The 16,157-nt window shown below is 43.3% G+C and overlaps 2 long non-coding RNA genes across 3 annotated transcripts; one reads left to right on the top strand and one right to left on the bottom strand.

Annotated features, from left to right (window-relative positions):
• Window positions 1-627: 627 nt before the first annotated feature.
• LOC134760393 (uncharacterized) lies at window positions 628-2,706 on the bottom strand. Its single transcript, XR_010137767.1, has 3 exons — window positions 2,544-2,706; window positions 1,930-2,246; window positions 628-841 (listed from the first exon to the last, which is right to left on the bottom strand). It is a non-coding gene; the product is annotated as an uncharacterized LOC134760393 (long non-coding RNA).
• Window positions 2,707-2,796: 90 nt separating this feature from the next.
• LOC129050785 (uncharacterized) lies at window positions 2,797-7,180 on the top strand. Of its 2 annotated transcripts, none has more exons than XR_008514563.1 (3): window positions 2,797-3,106; window positions 4,629-4,820; window positions 6,336-7,180. It is a non-coding gene; the product is annotated as an uncharacterized LOC129050785 (long non-coding RNA). The 2 variants fall into 2 exon arrangements; XR_008514564.1 differs by having other exon boundaries at window positions 4,629-4,781; window positions 6,336-7,087.
• The last annotated feature ends 8,977 nt before the right edge of the window (window positions 7,181-16,157 follow it).

Here is a 16,157-nt window from a genome sequence, read left to right as displayed (position 1 = left end):
TCTCTCTCTCCAACCCCCTCCTTTCCTCTCTCTCTCTCTCTCTCTCTCTCTTTCTCTCTCTGTGTCTCCTTTTGTCCCTGCCTATCCATTTATTCATTGACTATCTTTCTAATCTATTGATTATTACCTGCCCATTCATTTCCCTTTCCATCCATTTCCAAAATAAGAAATCTCCCTCTGCCCTGCTTCTCCTCCCAGTGTGAAAAATACACTCAGCCTTTGGGCCCGGCCCGCAGAACAGAACTGGATTTACATTTACAAAGCAACAGGGGTGAGGTGAAGGCAGCTGATGGGCGCGCACCCCCTCCTCACCTACTCCCCGACCCTTGCCCCGCTACGCCTCACTAGAGGTGCCTCGTGGTGGTATTGGAATCACCGAGAACCGAATTCACTGAATTAAGGAAGGATTGTTGCTGCAACTGAGTTCACAGAATTTTTTAGCTAAAAATATTCTCTTTGGTGACAGTTTCCCCAGCTTTTTTTTTTAAAAAAAGGGGGAATTGTAAAAATACAGAACAGCCCAGAGAAGAATTTAAGAAACGCTTTGTGTCTATCACTCAAATTTTACAAACGTTAGGAATTTGTAGTTTATTCGAGGTTTTTTGTTGTTGTTTTTCTTCCCACCCCTCCTCAGGAACTGCGTTTCCTGTTCTTCCTCTCTGCCTGGGCAGCTGTCATTCTCTCATTCTCTTCTATCTTTCCTTCCTTATATTCCGTCTTGCTTTTTCTTTTTTCCTTCTCCCTCCATCTCCACTACCCTCCCTTTTCCACCCACCCACCCACGGGCTTCCTTCTTTCTGGAAAATATACTTGGAAGAGCAGTTTGGTGATTGACAGGGACCTGGGGAGGGAAAAAAAGAGAGAGAGAGAACCAATGACAAACCCAAGCTGCTCGAGATAACCCCTCCCTCCTTCCCCCGGTCTGGGTTGGGGAAGGGTGGGTAGAGTAAGGGAGGGGTCCTGAAGATCAGCTGGAGATACCTGAAGCTGACTTTGCGCTTTGAGTTTTCACATCCCAATTTTCACAGGCCAGGTCTATTCAAATAGCTTTTTAGGGAGTGGAGGGAGGGCATTTTTTTTTTTTTTAATTACAAGAAAAAAAGGTCTTCAAACAGAAAATTCTTAATGATTTGCAGTTGACATAAATTTCTAGCAGTAGATTATTTGCTTATTGTTTTTGGCATGTCGTGAATGTCAAGAATGAGAGAGCAAAAAAAAAAAAAAAAAAAAAAGAAAAGAAAAGAAAATCTCCCACTCTGTTAAAACTTAGCAGTCCTATTAGAAAAATAAAGCAATGGATTCTTTGCTAGGAGTTACACACTCCACCCCAAATGAAACAAATGTCAGAGGGGGTAACAAAATGGAAAAAAGTATAAAGTGAATTTCAAAGGGCTCCACAGTAAAGCACAATCTGAGATTCACAGAAAAGTAGAGACGGATAAGACAGGAATTAGGTCATCTTGTCCAGACCCCAGGAAATATGTCTAGATCAAAGCCTGCTCTGTTAGAATAAACAAAACAGGACCCATTGGGCCTTACCAATATTTTCATCTCAGTGCTAAGAGTTGCTAATCTAACCAGCTCTATTTGATGAAAGGGAGTAAAAATTACAACTGTAAAAATGACGACATAATAAATGTCCTCTCAACTCTTAGAGGAAGATAGAGATTTAGATTTGAGCTAAAAAGTAACAAGATCCAGGCCCAGATCAACACAAACTTCCTGGAATTTTAGCACTAAGTAAATTATCTAATCCTTGCCATTGTTCCCTCCGTGCTGCTACCCCTCACCCCCACCCATCCCGTGTACCCCATGCAATTGAGTGTGCCAGATGATTTACATTAAAAATTTGTTAAATTTTAACTGCAGTCTGAGGACATTGCAGGGGGCCTTTGGGGTTCCCTTCTTTTGCATTCCTTAAAGACTCACCGGTTTTCTGTCCCCCACCAACACCAATGTGGCCTGCCCCCCTGGCAGTTGTTGGGGTAGCAGGCTGGACTTCTTTGTGTGGATGCTTTGTTTAAGCCCAGTCTTAAAGTTTGGGCTCTTTTTCCGCTGTGAAGGGCAGATGGACAGAGGCCTGGCGCGTGTGTCCCATCAGCCTGGCTTGGGGTCCACACAGTTCGGCAGCTCATTGGTATTTTCGCAGCTAAGCCGCAGTACTGTGTAAGTACTGGGTAAGGCTTTCACCACCGACTTGATGGACTTCAACCAACGACCAGGGAACATTCGATAGATAGAAACATCTACAAAAAAGGACAGGAAATCCCAGAGAAGGAAAATTGGCCCAGGCTAAATCCCGAGTTGGAGTTCCTTACTGAGCCTGGCTTCCTCTTAACTGTTTAAACATAGGACTTGGCTCCTCTCATGCTTCTGTGTCCATCTGAGCTCAAGTTGAACAAAGACTCATGGGCCACGTGTCAACCTGGCTCCAGTGCTTTCTGAAGCTAGGGACAATGACAACGGGGGTGGCAAGTGTGACTGGCCTTTCTGAACGCTACCAGGAACAGACTGTTTTCTGTGTGTGGCCCCTGGCTGCTCACCTCGCCAAGGGCAATTCCAGGATCAACCTTTTCCTTACATTCTTCAGAGCGCTTTGAAGGCAAGTGAAACTGCATTGGAGGCCACACACAAGTCGATCCTTCCTTATAAGACCCAGAGTGGGACCTAGTCCAGCTGCACCAGGCATAGCTGAATCCTGACACAGTGCAGTCTGTTAGGTCATGGATGCCTGGAGACCAGGAGGTCACATCGTCTTGTCATCACAACTACATTCAGGATGAGGTCCTGGAAGTCACCTGGAAACATGGATAGACATGTAAACATGGTAGATCCCACTCCTGAGATTAGGGCCAGACAAAACATAACTATACTAATCAGCCTACAGACCTGCTTCTGTATTCAGAATTTGGAATTCTCCATGTCTCATCTTGCTTGTGATCATAACAATCCATTTAACAGATGACAAAACTAAGGCCCTGAGAGCAGAGAAGGAACATTTGGACACCAGGAGACCTGGAGCTATCATTAGCCTGAATGCCAACTTTGGGCATTTGGCAATCATTGCCTGATCCATGGTACCATTCCCCAAACTGTACCATGAGAGGTTAGACTTCCATCAATAGGCTCCAGTAGCTTCCTTCAAACTCTTGCCATGTTTATAACTACATTAGTGGAATCCCATCTTTATTTTTACTTATTTAATAATTTAAGCTGACTCCCCTTTTAAAACAAGTATTTTTATTTCAAAAGGAATGGGAAACATTAAATTCATTTATCTCCAGTAGTCTTTCTAATCCTGTGCCAGAGAAACCCTTATAGTGCAGAATGGTTTTACACTGGCGATGTGCCCCAAATTCAAAGTAATCTGAACAAATCCCATGGCTTCACTCATCGACACCCTTTCTGGGTTCTCTTCTAACCAGGTGTCTCTTGTTTCAGACAAGCATGAGGTCTGCAGGTCTTAAAGACTTTTATTTAAGCCCCATCTCCCCTGCCCATATCTGTCAATACATACCTTTGACCTGGCCTAGAGTTTTCCAAACTGCAGGATGTGACCTACTGGTGCATTATGAAATCTGAATATATAATCGCTAGGACTATTTTTTTTAATGTAATAGAACAGAAAATATCAGAGTATATCACATGTAGTAAGGGTAAGTGGTGTCTTGTGAAGCTTTTGTTTCAGTTATATGTATGTGTGCACTGGGCATGGTGCCATTCTTAGCGTGAGTCGACATCAAAAAAGTTTGAGCCGGGCATGGTGGCTCAGGCTTGTAATCCCAGCACTTTGGGAGGCCGAGGAGGGCGGATCACCTGAGGTCAGGAGTTCGAGACCAGCCTGGCCAATGTGGTAAAACTTCATCTCTACTAAAAATAGAAAAATTAGCCAGGCGTGGTGGCGGGCACCTGTAATCTCAGCTACTCGGGAGGCTGAGGCAGGAGAATGGCTTGAACCTGGGAGGCAGAGGTTGCAGTGAGCTAAGATTGTGCCATTGCACTCCAGCCTGAGCAACAGAGCAAGACTCCATCTCAAAAAAAAAAAAACAAAAAAAAAAAAACAAAAAAAAAACTTTGAAATGGGCCAGGTGCAGTGGCTTGTGCCCTGTAATCCCAGCACTTTGGGCGGCCAATATGGGCAGATTGCCTGAATCCAGGAGTTTGAGTTTGAGACCAGCCTGGACAACATGGTGAAACCCTGTCTTTACAAAAAATACAATAATTAGCCTGGTGTGGTGGCATGTGCCTGTAGCCTCAACTACTCAGGAGGCTGAGGTGGGAGGATCCATTGAGCCTGGGAGACAGAAGTTGCAGTGGGCTGAGATTGTACCACTGCACTCCAGCCTGGGTAACAGAGCAAGACTCGGTGTCAAAAAAATTTAAAAAAAAAAAGTTTGAAATTTAAATAAATGATAAATATTTCAGATGATGGATATGCTAATTACCCCATTCTGATCGCTATACATTATATGTATCAAAACATCACTATGTACCCCATACAATTGTTATTTATCATTTAAAGAATAAAAGCTACAATAATATTAATTACACATAATTCTTCGTTTAAAAATGTTTGAAAGCCATTGACAAAGACTCTGAAAGATATGGTTATCCTCTCTGTTTCTCAGCTGAAACACAGAACCAGGGTCCTCAGAGAGAGGACTGACACTCAGATTTTTGAGGATCAAGAGAGCAGGGATGAAGACACATGAAGACGAAGTGGGTTCCAGAGTCTCTGCCATCACTCATCCGCTGTGCAGAGTTTTCTAGCTGCTGCTTCTGTGAGGAAAGAGGCCAGCGCTGGCTCCTGGTGCTGGCTTGTGTGTGTTCTCCCCTCGTAGGCTGCTTCCACTTGGAGGATTTTAATAGCATTTCGTCGTCAAGGGGATTTCTCCTTAAACACACGCATGAGTGCAGAAGGGGAAACAAAAACCTTGAGCAGGAAAGCTTAACGACTGCAGCAAGTGGCACTGTCTCTTTAAGTCCCTCCCCCATTGGTAATTGGGCCCAGCTCTTGGGTAACTAAGATAACATCCCTCCCAAATCCTGCCATTTCTAGGCACCCTTAGTCACTGTGTATTAACTGTGGGGTTTAGCATAGCCTAATAGTATAAAGTCCTAAGAAGTAATTCCTAGAAGAGTCCTTGTAGAAATGCTGCTCTGATAGGGAGGTTGTCTGAGGACTTCAACAAAGATAAGATTCCAACTCTAACACACACACACACACACACACACACACACTTACTTATTTACCTAAAGGTGCAGAGCTAGGAGTGGCCAGGGAGGAACATCTTTGGCTATATAGAGGTTGGTCTGAGTTGAGGCCTGAGTCCTTTAGAATTATCCCTCTCAATCTGGGAGCAGAAGTGACTTGCGCGAGGTCAACTTATGAGTTGAAGATAAGATACATTATCTCATTCTCGATTCTCAATTCAATACTTCCTGTTTAAATGATAATTAAAAAAAAACCCACCCTAGTAATTCCTTTATTGGCATCAGTTCTTCAGCCTCTTTGATCCATGCCCTTTGCCAGGTAACTTACAGTCCCTCCCCACTTCCCTGCCTCTTTGGGTTTGACTATGTGGCTTGCTTTGGTCAGGAGAGTGAGGTCAATGCTATGGTGTGCCAGTTCTGAGCCAGGGCTCAAGAAGCCTGCATGTTTCTACTTGTGCCCTTGCACCTCTGAGAAGCACATGAGATGAGAAGCACATGCCGGCTGCTCTCGAAAAGAGTGGAAGCCCTATGGAGCAGAGCCATCCCCAGCCAACCCCAGCCAACCCCAACCTAGATGTGCCGGAGTGAACCCAGCCACACAGAGCCTACCCAAGGTTCTGTAGGAATAAACGGTGCTTGTTTTAAGCCACCAGCTTGGGAGCAATTCCTTACTTAGCATCATCGGGGCACAGTTAACCATTTCAATAAGCTGTAGTTAGTAATGACAGTAAGATGCATGCAATGATAACCATGTCAGGTATGGTTTTAGATGCTTTATTTGAATTAACTCACTTAATCCCTGTAACTATGAAAAGAGGTAGGTGTTATCATTGACCCCATTCTATGGATAAGGAAACTAAGGCACAGGGAGGTTAAGTGAAATGTCTAAGGTCACACACCTGGTAAGCAACAAGAATGTGAACCCAGACCACCTGGCTACAGAGCACACATGCCCATTCTTCATCACTATGCTGCTATTTTGCCCTATCTCAAGTCTCCCTGAGAAACCTGCTAACAGTCCCTCCCTAACTAAACCCCAGGTCTGGAATTATAAAAGAAAGAAACCTCACCCTGAACCTTCCTCACTCTGATGTTCTTAACTTTCTCTACTTTATATATAGGTCTCCAGAAGAAGAATCCTCAGAGATTTACACGCAAGAGATTTGCTCTCTAAACTCCTCCTTCTCCCAGAAGAGCTCTCCTACCCAGAGTCCCTCATGCTCAGCATGCAGTGCAGACAGAAATAGCAGCAATCTATATGAATTGTGGATCCACGCACTCATTCCAAGATCTTCCTTCAGCGAGCAATGGATTCTTCATGCATGTGATCCTCACTACCTACCCTACAAAGACCTTGCTAATGCTTAGAGATCAAATTATTTGTGTATCTTTTCAGTGGAGGAAATGATCCATCCACCTGATAGTGTGTGGGCTTGTATCCCCTCCTTCTTTTTCCCTCTCATGGGAAAACGAATCAACTGTTTTTCCTTTTCCTTCTCACAGACTGCAAGTCACGCTGTCTTTCACCGAGGAGGAAAAGTTGCATCTAAGTTATCGCTGTGAAGAAGTAGTTTGCAGGCATGAGCAGCTGGCATCTTTTTGTCTCTATGTGAAGAGGATCAATGCAATTCATGTTTTCTTGTTTGCACAAAGCTAGATTTGAAAATTCCTGGAAAACCAAGGAAATGTTTAGAGAAGTTGTTAAAATTTTGGGAAACAGGAAATCTGAGAGGAAGGTCAGGTTTTCGTAGTCTGGATATGCTATCAGAGAAGTGAGAAGGGGTGAGAAGATGGGTAGGGTGAGCTTCTTTCTTTTCTAGGCGCTCATCCCCTGATTGGCCAATGTGTTGGTCTCCTAGGGCTGCTGTAATGAATAAAGCAATAGAAATGTATTCTCTCACTGTTGGGAGGCGAGGAGTCTGAAATCAAGGTGCTGGCAGAGCAGTGTTCTCTCTGATGCCTGAAGGGGAGAATCTGTTCCATGCCTTTCTTTTAGCTTCTGGTGTCGCTGGCAGTCCCGGGCACTCCTTGACTTGTAGACACGCCACTCCAGTCTCTGCCCTCACCATCGCATGACAATCTCCACCTCATCTCCCTCTGTGTCTGTACCTGCCTCTGTGTCTCTTCTCTTCTTAGAAGGACATCAGCCATTCTGAATTAATGTCTACTCCACGGACTTCATCTTATCTTGATTACATCTGTTTCCAAATCAGATTCCTACCAGGTTAGAGAGAAGCTGTCACAATAGCTCAGGTGAGGCACAACGAGGACCTAAGAAGAAAAGGAAGTATGAAAGGAGCTTTGGGTATTTTTATTTTTATTTTTATTTTTTAGCAGAGTTCACAGTTCAGAAAGACCATGGCTCTCAGAGCTAAAAAGGTGCCCAGAGCCCCCAGGTCACAAATTGGAGACTCACAGACTGCGCTGGGCTCACAGATGTGTTTTAGTTGGCTCAGGCAGCATAGTTAACAAATTTGAAAGTGTTGCCAATGTTTAAAAGTCAGGAGGTCTCCTATAAAAGTTCAAATTTCCAGATTTTTTGTTTTGAATGTCAGACGATCTAGTGTTCTTGCCTTCCCACATTTCAACAATGGGCTGGCACAAAGGCATGACCATCCTCTTTGGAGGGAACAAATCTGCTCTCCACCTTTTTTTCATTCCCATGGAGCCATCTCACTCATCCACCCGCCTGCCGACCTCTGTCAGGTTTGACTTCTTGCAAGGGAGGAAAGGCGAGAGACAGAAAGACTTTGCTTTCATGATGAGTGCAACCACAGATGAGTCCAGCAGGGGCAGCTTGGGGTGGAATGGCCCCAACTCAGACACCTTCAAGGTAAAGACACAAAGATACCAAAGAAGGCAATGCACAGCCTACAGGTAATTTCAAGAGAAGGGCTCCACCCGGAAGCCAACCTTTTGGGTTCAGACAGGACCCTGGATTTCCTGCAGAATTTCTTGTGGGAGATGCTAGGCAGAGAAAGAGAGAAAAAGAACACAAGGGCTGGAAGCTGACCCTGACGGCGGGAGAGTTTTGCTGATGATCCTTTGCATGCTGAGGCTTTGTGCTTTAAAGGGACTTTCACATTCTGTTCTTATTAACTGTGCAGTGCAGAGCAGATGGCACCACCATTCCCTCTTCTCAGGTGAGGAAATGCGGGTCTAGAGGATTTACTGTGAACTCTCTGAGGTTTGATAGTACGTGATAGGGAGCTATTTAAATTCAGGATGTTTCCCTGCGAGCCCAATGCTCTTTCCAAGGAAACACCAACTATTTTTTTTTTTTGAGGTAGGATCTTGCTCAGTTGCCCAGGCTGGAGTGCAGTGGCACAGTAATAGCTCACTGCAACTTCAACCCCTAGGCTTAAGCTATCCTCCCACCTCAGCTTCCTGAGTAGCTAGGACTACAGGCATGCACCACTATGCCCTGCTAATTTTTTAAAATTTTTTTGTAGAGACAGGCTGTGTTTCCCAGGCTGGTCTTGAACTCCTAGACTCAAGATGTCCCCACATAGCCTCCCAAATTCCTGGGATTACAGGCAGAAGCCACTGCGCCTGGCCACCACTCACTATTTTGAAAGTTGTATTTGCTCTCTGGCCACAATGCTCTACCTCATTTGCGTCTGAAGTTTCAACTCAGGCCTGGTCACAACAAAAGCTAAAAAGGTTAGCTTACCCCAGAAGGGCCTGAGTTATCTAAAGAGAACAATCTCTAATTAACCACTTACCCAGACCCTCCCTCCCACCTTCCCTCTGCCGTCTCCTGTTTCCTTCCTTCATCAAATAGTAAACTATTAAATACCTCCTAAGTGCCAGGCAGCTTGGTAAGCACCAGGATTGCCCTCTGGTGCTCACAAAGCAGTGGTGATCCCTGTGCGAGCTCACAGAGCGCAGTGAAGTGTTCTAGACACACAGAACACTAAAGCGAAGCCACAAAAAGGGAAAGGGGCCCAGGAAGTCTTCTCAGGCCCTGGGAATGTGCCTGACTGACCAGGTGGAGTTCATTCATTTATTCAGCAAATAGTTAATGAGCATCTACTCTGCACTGCGCACTGTTCTAGGTGCTGAGGTTCATCAGTGCCCAAAGCAAAATAAGTGTCTACCCTCAGGTTGCTTATACTCTTGCGAAATGTCTGGACGAGTAATTTATGTGGCTTTAGGCAGATCCTTTTCTAAAAGCTATTGCATTGCCCAAGTGGAATAACAGATCCTCATAACAGCAATAACTGCTGTAGAGATATTTACATTCTGTATTATTGGGGCACAGAGCAAGGCAACAGCCAATGCGGTGAGACATAGACCAAACAACCAATGGCCATGAACAAGCTAAATAAGTGGCCTCATTTCCTGAGGCTTCTGCTTCTGGAAGTCTGGAGGACCAGAAAGCCCTACTGCTGTAGAAGTTCTAGATGCAGGAAGGATCCTTTTCACAAGAGCGTAACCAAGACGGTTACAGGCTGCATCTGAAACCTGAAAAAACAACCCCCATCGTGGTTCTGAGGGAGAGTGTTCCTCCCCAGGCAAGATCCCCTTCTTGTCTAAATTACTTCCAGCCAGATAAGGGGCAAAGATCAAATCTTTTCCACAATAAATGTCTTTATGATGATACAGGGAAAAAAAAAAACAAAACAGTAGCCATCCATGCCCCCAAATAAACAAAGAAAAAGAAAAAAGAAAGATAGCAGTCCTTATCTTTGAGTCCTCATTCACCACGTAAAGTAAATCTGAGAACACCCGTGAGTAGGTGGACTTGACCGTCACAGTGGGGGAAGAGGACACTCAGGGAGCACAGAGAAGTCACGCTTTGCTCTGCTCTCAAGCCTTGTGGCATCCTACTTTAGTACCCTTTCATAAAATAGAGTGCTGATAGAAATTGGGACTTTAATTCTAGTTCCCTTTAACAGAATGTAGCAATTTGGGAGAAAACAGAGTGTTTATCCTTGAATTAGTGATGGTCGTTAGAAATAATAGCTATCGGCTTCAAAGGACAGAGAGATAAAGTTAGGAGCCGTGGTCAGTTGAAAGAAACATTTCTTGATTAGAGAGCTACAGCATACGCACAGGGCTTGGATAAAAGTGGTCTTTTTCTGACCACTGAAAGAAAAGAAGCAAGACCTGTCCTAAAATTACCAAAAGCTGTTGCAATAAAAAAAAAAAAAGTCCATGTTAATTAGAGAAGAAGAGAGAGACATTTTAGAGAGTAAATGAAGATCACATAGATGACCACGCCAAGGAGTCGTGTAAAGTGTTGCAAAGTATCATGGGGAAGAGGAAAAGGGTCATGAGTAAGATTCATTATTGTTAAGGGTTAGTGAAAGAAATCTCTACTGATTCCGCAGTGTTTGCATTTCTCTGTTTCTTAAAATATGAAATACTATACAACATAGTAAATGTGTATGCTTAGTTGCATTAATAAAGAACATTCCATCTTTTAAAAATAATCTAAATGGGCTGGGCACAGTGGCTCACGCCTGTAATCCCAGCACTTTGGGAGGCCGAGGCAGGCAGATCACCTGAGATCAGGAGTTCAAGACCAGCCTGACCAACATGGAGAAACCCCGTCTCTACTAAGAATACAAAATTAGCCGAGCATGGTGGCACATGCCTGTAATCCCAGCTACTCGGGAGGCTGAGGCAGGAGAATCACTTGAACCCGGGAGACTGAGGTTGTGGTGAGCCAAGATCGCACCATTGCACGCCATTCCGGGCAACAAGAGTGAAACTCCGTCTCAAAAAAATATATATATATAAATGGTAAAATAAATTTCAGGGTCTATTGCCCACTTGAATGAACCTTTCTAGAGCCAATAAGTTCAGATTTCAAGGTTTCAATTCAGGCACTACAGTTCACCCAGAAAGGCTAACATAGGCATAACCTGTGGCCTAATTCCAGAGCAAAAATCACAGTATGATCAGGTATTTTGTTACTCCCTGATCATTTATCACTAAAAATCACACAGCTTCCATTTTCTTCTCTGTCAAACCTTTATTATGATATATCATGCTGGTCTAAATCAATGCTTCTCAGATTTTCATGTATATTTAAATGACATAGAATGTTATTGTTGAAACGCAGATTCTAATCCAGTAGACCTGGGGAGGGGCCTGAGATTCTGCATTTTGACAGGCTCCCAGGGGCTGCTGCTGCTGTCGCTGTAGGCATGTGGACCACACAGTTAGTTCACTCATCATCTCTGTTCCAGCCACCCCCACAATGTTTGAGTAAGGGAATACTCTGGAACTATGGCCCTCAAAATTTCCAGTGCATCAATATCACCTTGGAAGCTTGTAAAATGCAAATTCCAGGGCCTTGGCCCCAAAGATTCTGATTCGCTGCTGCCACCTCCCTATGTGGGTAGACCTGAGCTTGGCGGCATCAGGACCATGCAGTCAGGGTCCCGCCATCTTCCCAACCTGGCCTCCAGCTTTTCTTGCAAATCTCCAGCTTTGATGGCCTTTCTCCTCTTCTCTGAATGTGCCATGCTTGCTCCGTATATTTGAACTTAAAAAAATCAAACCTGGAAAACTGCCCCCAAATCTTTCCAGTTTCCTGGTGACTCTCTGTATCGTTTTTTTTTTTTTTTTTTTTTTTTTTTTTTTTGAGACAGGGTCTTGTTCTGTCACCCAGGCTGGAATACAGTGGTGCAATCATAGCTCAGCTCACTGCAGCCTCGACCTCCCAGGCTCAAGTGATCCTCCCATCTCAGCCTCCCAAGTAGGTAGGACTACAAGCATGCACCACCACGTCTGGCTAATTTTTGTATTTTTGTAGAGATGGAGTTTCACCAGGCTGGTCTCCAGCTCCTGGGCTCAAGCTACCTGCGTGCCTCGGCCCCCCAAAGTGTGGGGATTACAGGCGTGAGCCACTGCACCCGGCTTCATTTTGTTCTTCAGTTCTCAGCTCAAATGTCACCTCCTCAGACGGGCCTTCCCTGACCACCCAGGCTAAAGTAGTGCTGTCTCCCATAGTCTCTCTCTTTTTTTTCCCCCGTAGTCTCTCTATTGCCTTCACAACCCCTATTACTCACTAGAATGATCTCGTCTGTGTGTTTATTGATTCACTGTCTGTCTTCCATGGGAGTAGGGACTCCACCTGCCTTGTTCCCCCCACTGAATTCCCAGTACCTCACACAGTGCCAGAGAATTGAATGAATGAAAGGATGCATGAGTCCACCCAGGTTGAGAAGCAAGGTGTAGAATAAAATAAACAATGTCATGAGTTCTGGCCTTAGAAACTTCAGACTGCAGAGTGAAGCAGATACGAGGGTTTAATGAGGAAAAGGATCAGATGAGTAGGAAAGGAATTGCTTTGCTTCCTTCAGGGTGTGGAAGAAAATTAAATTAGGAATAGACGATGGCAGCATGTTGCAGCTTTCTTGTTCATGTGCTGTATAATACAACATTCTTTGTCCTTCTTCTGTGTCTGATTTTGAAATTATAAAAGTACGTGCTCATGGTAGATAATTGGGGAAAGCAGAAAAATTTAAATAAGAAAATATAGATGGCATTGTCCTACCACCCACGGAAAGTTATGGTTTTCATTTTTGTGTTTTTCCTTTTAAAATACTTTCTATATTTTCAAATCTGTATATCTTACAGAATCCATACAGGGCACATATAATTCCATGTTCTGCTTTTCTCTCATGCCTATAGTATCTTTACAAACATGTTTTTAAATGATTGTTTAATATTCCATTATGTGGATGGAAATACATCATTAATTTTATTTATTTCACTCTATGTTCAGAAAAGCATCCTAACTTTGTGCTAGCTCTCTTTTAAATGGAATAGAAACATCTAATAAATGAATTTTTCCCTTGTTCAGAGTAGTGGTTCTCAGCTGGGGATAATTTTGCCCCCCAAGAGACATTTGGTCACGTCCAGAGACATTTTTGGTTATCACAACTGGGGAGAGGAGGGTTGCTATTGGCATCCAGTGGGCAGAGGGCAGGGTTGCTACTAAATATCCCACAGCACACACAACAGCCCCCTAACATCAAAGAATTACCCAGCCCAAATGTCAATAGTGCCGAGGTTGAGAAACTCACTATCTAGGACAGTATCAGGGTTAATATTCAACATCCACTTAAAATTCAAATTAGCATGCTACCATTAAAAGTACAGGACTTTGCCCTGAGATTCTGCATTAGAATTGTGTCTCAGTTAATTATAAGTCTAGTTACTAGAATCTAGAATAACTGAGTTACTAGAATCTAGAATAACTGATATTTTACCTGCATAATTCTTATTTTATTAGAAATTTAAAAATATCAGTTATTCCAGTGAAACTGGAAAGTGAAACTAGAGATTGTGTTTTTAAAATTAAGCTCCAGGAATGGACTTACCGGTTCTGGAATTCATCCTCGATTGGGTCCATACTTTCATGTAAACATTGCTGCATAGAGAGGGTGTGAGGCCAGTCCCAGGCTATTAGTTGATTGAGCTCAGTAGAAAACACTTTCTAAGACACAGAAGTGATTTGGTCATTAGAGAAATTAGATCTCTAAATTCAAAAAGGAGTTTCGATGAACGCTTAGTTAAGTGTGGATGTTTGGAATCGTGTTCCCTGAGCCTTTCCTTGAGTGGAGGTTTCACAACTTTATAGCTTTTGCAATATGTGAATTTGTTGGGGAATTCCACATTTAGTGGGTAAAATCACTGAAACCAGCCCCCTTCCCTTCTTTTGAGAAATGCACTCATCCCTTTTATCCGAGACTTAGATCTTTGGGATTTTACCCGAGCTTTGCACAGAGACAATTGGTATTGAGATAATTTGTTATGATATACCTCCTGGGTGATCCAAATACCACTGGTTCAATCCAGAACAAAGAGAATGTATGCAGCACCTTTTCTTCCATCAGATTCTTGCTGGGGTTTATTGTGAATGGAAGGGTAGTTTAACTTGGAAATATTTGGAATTGTGTTTCAGATATTTAGTAGATTAAACAAAAAGTCTTCCCAAATGGGTACTGGGTAAGAGATATAAAACTCAACAGAAATCAAGAGTTGCTGCCTGAGCTGTAACAATGGAAATGCAATCTTTAGTTAACATGGACTCAGAATTTAGGGAGGGTGAGCGTGGGCTAAGGTCAGTGATTCACGTCTTGAGATCGATTCGTGCCTCTGACTAGATCATCTCTGTGTGCTGCGCTTGTTGACAACTATGCCTTCTGCAGTATTTTATGGGGCTCATCTGCAGAGCCTCAGACTGGCAGTGAGGGGTCAATGGAGCCTCACTTGCTATCGGATCATCTTCTAGGGGAAGGCATTTTCCCTTCTCCTCATCTCCTCTCCCCAGGGTTGGCTGAAAACAAGAAGTTTTTCTGGGCTCTAATCCACAGCGTCGGCTAATGACACAGACTGTATCATTTGGGAGGCCTGAGAGAAGAAGGGGGAGTTGGGGAAGAGAGACAGAGTCCTGAGACTGGAAGACAATTAAAATATGCAATCATGGGCTAAAAGAGAATATGTTGGCTATAAAATAAGTGCAAGAATAAAGAGATGGATGGGAAGTCAATTCTCAGGTGCAGTATTTTATTTTTTCTGCTCTTAGTCGGCAACCTTTGGTTTCCAAATACTCATTTTCCTTATAATTTTCCATTAACACATTGATTCAAATGCTGAAAATGATATAGCTAATGCTTAAGATTTGCAAGGCTGTAGAAAGGCAGCACATTTCTCACTGGCAGGATATACATGTATGCAGACATAAAAATATACCAAAGCATGCAAGTGGCTGCACAAGAACTTACTTTCTGAAAACACACACCCACATACGATCCAACTGATGAAACCCCAGCTGGAAAGGACTGTAAACTTAGGCAGTGTGACAAATGGGATTTGCTCATAGTCAATTGAATCCCAGATTCAAACAGTTTGGACTAGAGGTGGCTTGTGTGCTATAGGTATTAAGAATAGGTGGTTGTAGGGAATAAACTTCAAAATGTGGACAAATGTGCTTCCAGCTTAGGAATTTATCAAAATAATGACTCCAACTCAAGTAGAAATCTCCAAGTCAAATCTTGATTCAACAATTCATCTTTGATTCAACAATTACTTAGGCAGTATCTATCCGCCTGCCAGATACCATGGCGATTCTATGTGAATATGTTATTAACATTGCCCTCAAGAATTGGAAGTCTAAGTGGGGCATAAGACAAGCTTACAAATAGTTGTCAAGTAAGTCATCAAGCCCTGGTTCAAACTGACTTTGCAATTCTAAGTAAGAGTATTAGAATTGGTTCCTAAGATTTCTTTCAAATAGTTCCACTAGTGCAATGGGCCTCCCAGTAGAACAGAAAGTCCAGGTTGTGGTTAACACTTTACCTACCCATAAGCAATGGCGTTTGTTAGTTGGATTCTCTGTTAAAAACAAAGGGGGCTTTCTTATCAATGGAGTTGAGGGTAATATGAATCTAGAACTTTTAGCCCTAGAACAATTTTGCATCACACTAAGGGAAACTGAGGCCTAGAAAGGGTAAGTGATCTGGCCAAGGTCACATAGCCTGTTATTTGAAAGAGCTGGGAGCAGAATGCAGGGTTGTAGATTTTGAGTTTTCTATGATCTTCCTGTTCTCGCATGCCTAATTCATAATAGAACTCATGCCTAGAAATCAAGTTGAAGATCTTTGCTGTAGTGAGTTATTATGCTGAAAGATGTATCCTGGTCCAGGCAGGAAAGACAGAAGAAGATTCTGTTGAAATAAACCATGTAAAGTGCACAGCAGAATGTCTGCCACATAAGAAAGTTCAATGAACATAAACTACAACCCTCATCTTCATCATCATCATTACTATCATCATTTTGTGTCTTACTTTAAGCAAATCCAATCTACAAAAACCTCTAGTTTAGACCAGGTGTGTTGGCCTACACCTGAAATCCCAGCACTCTGACAGGCCGAGGAGGAAGGATCGCTTGAAGTCAGGAGTTAGAGACCAAACTGGGA

The sequence above is a fragment of the Pongo abelii genome, chromosome 18, assembly GCF_028885655.2.
Source record: "Pongo abelii isolate AG06213 chromosome 18, NHGRI_mPonAbe1-v2.0_pri, whole genome shotgun sequence".
Lineage (NCBI taxonomy): Eukaryota > Metazoa > Chordata > Mammalia > Primates > Hominidae > Pongo > Pongo abelii.
The sequence above is the reverse complement of the archived record's forward strand: the minus strand, read 5'-3'. Positions and strand labels throughout refer to the sequence as shown.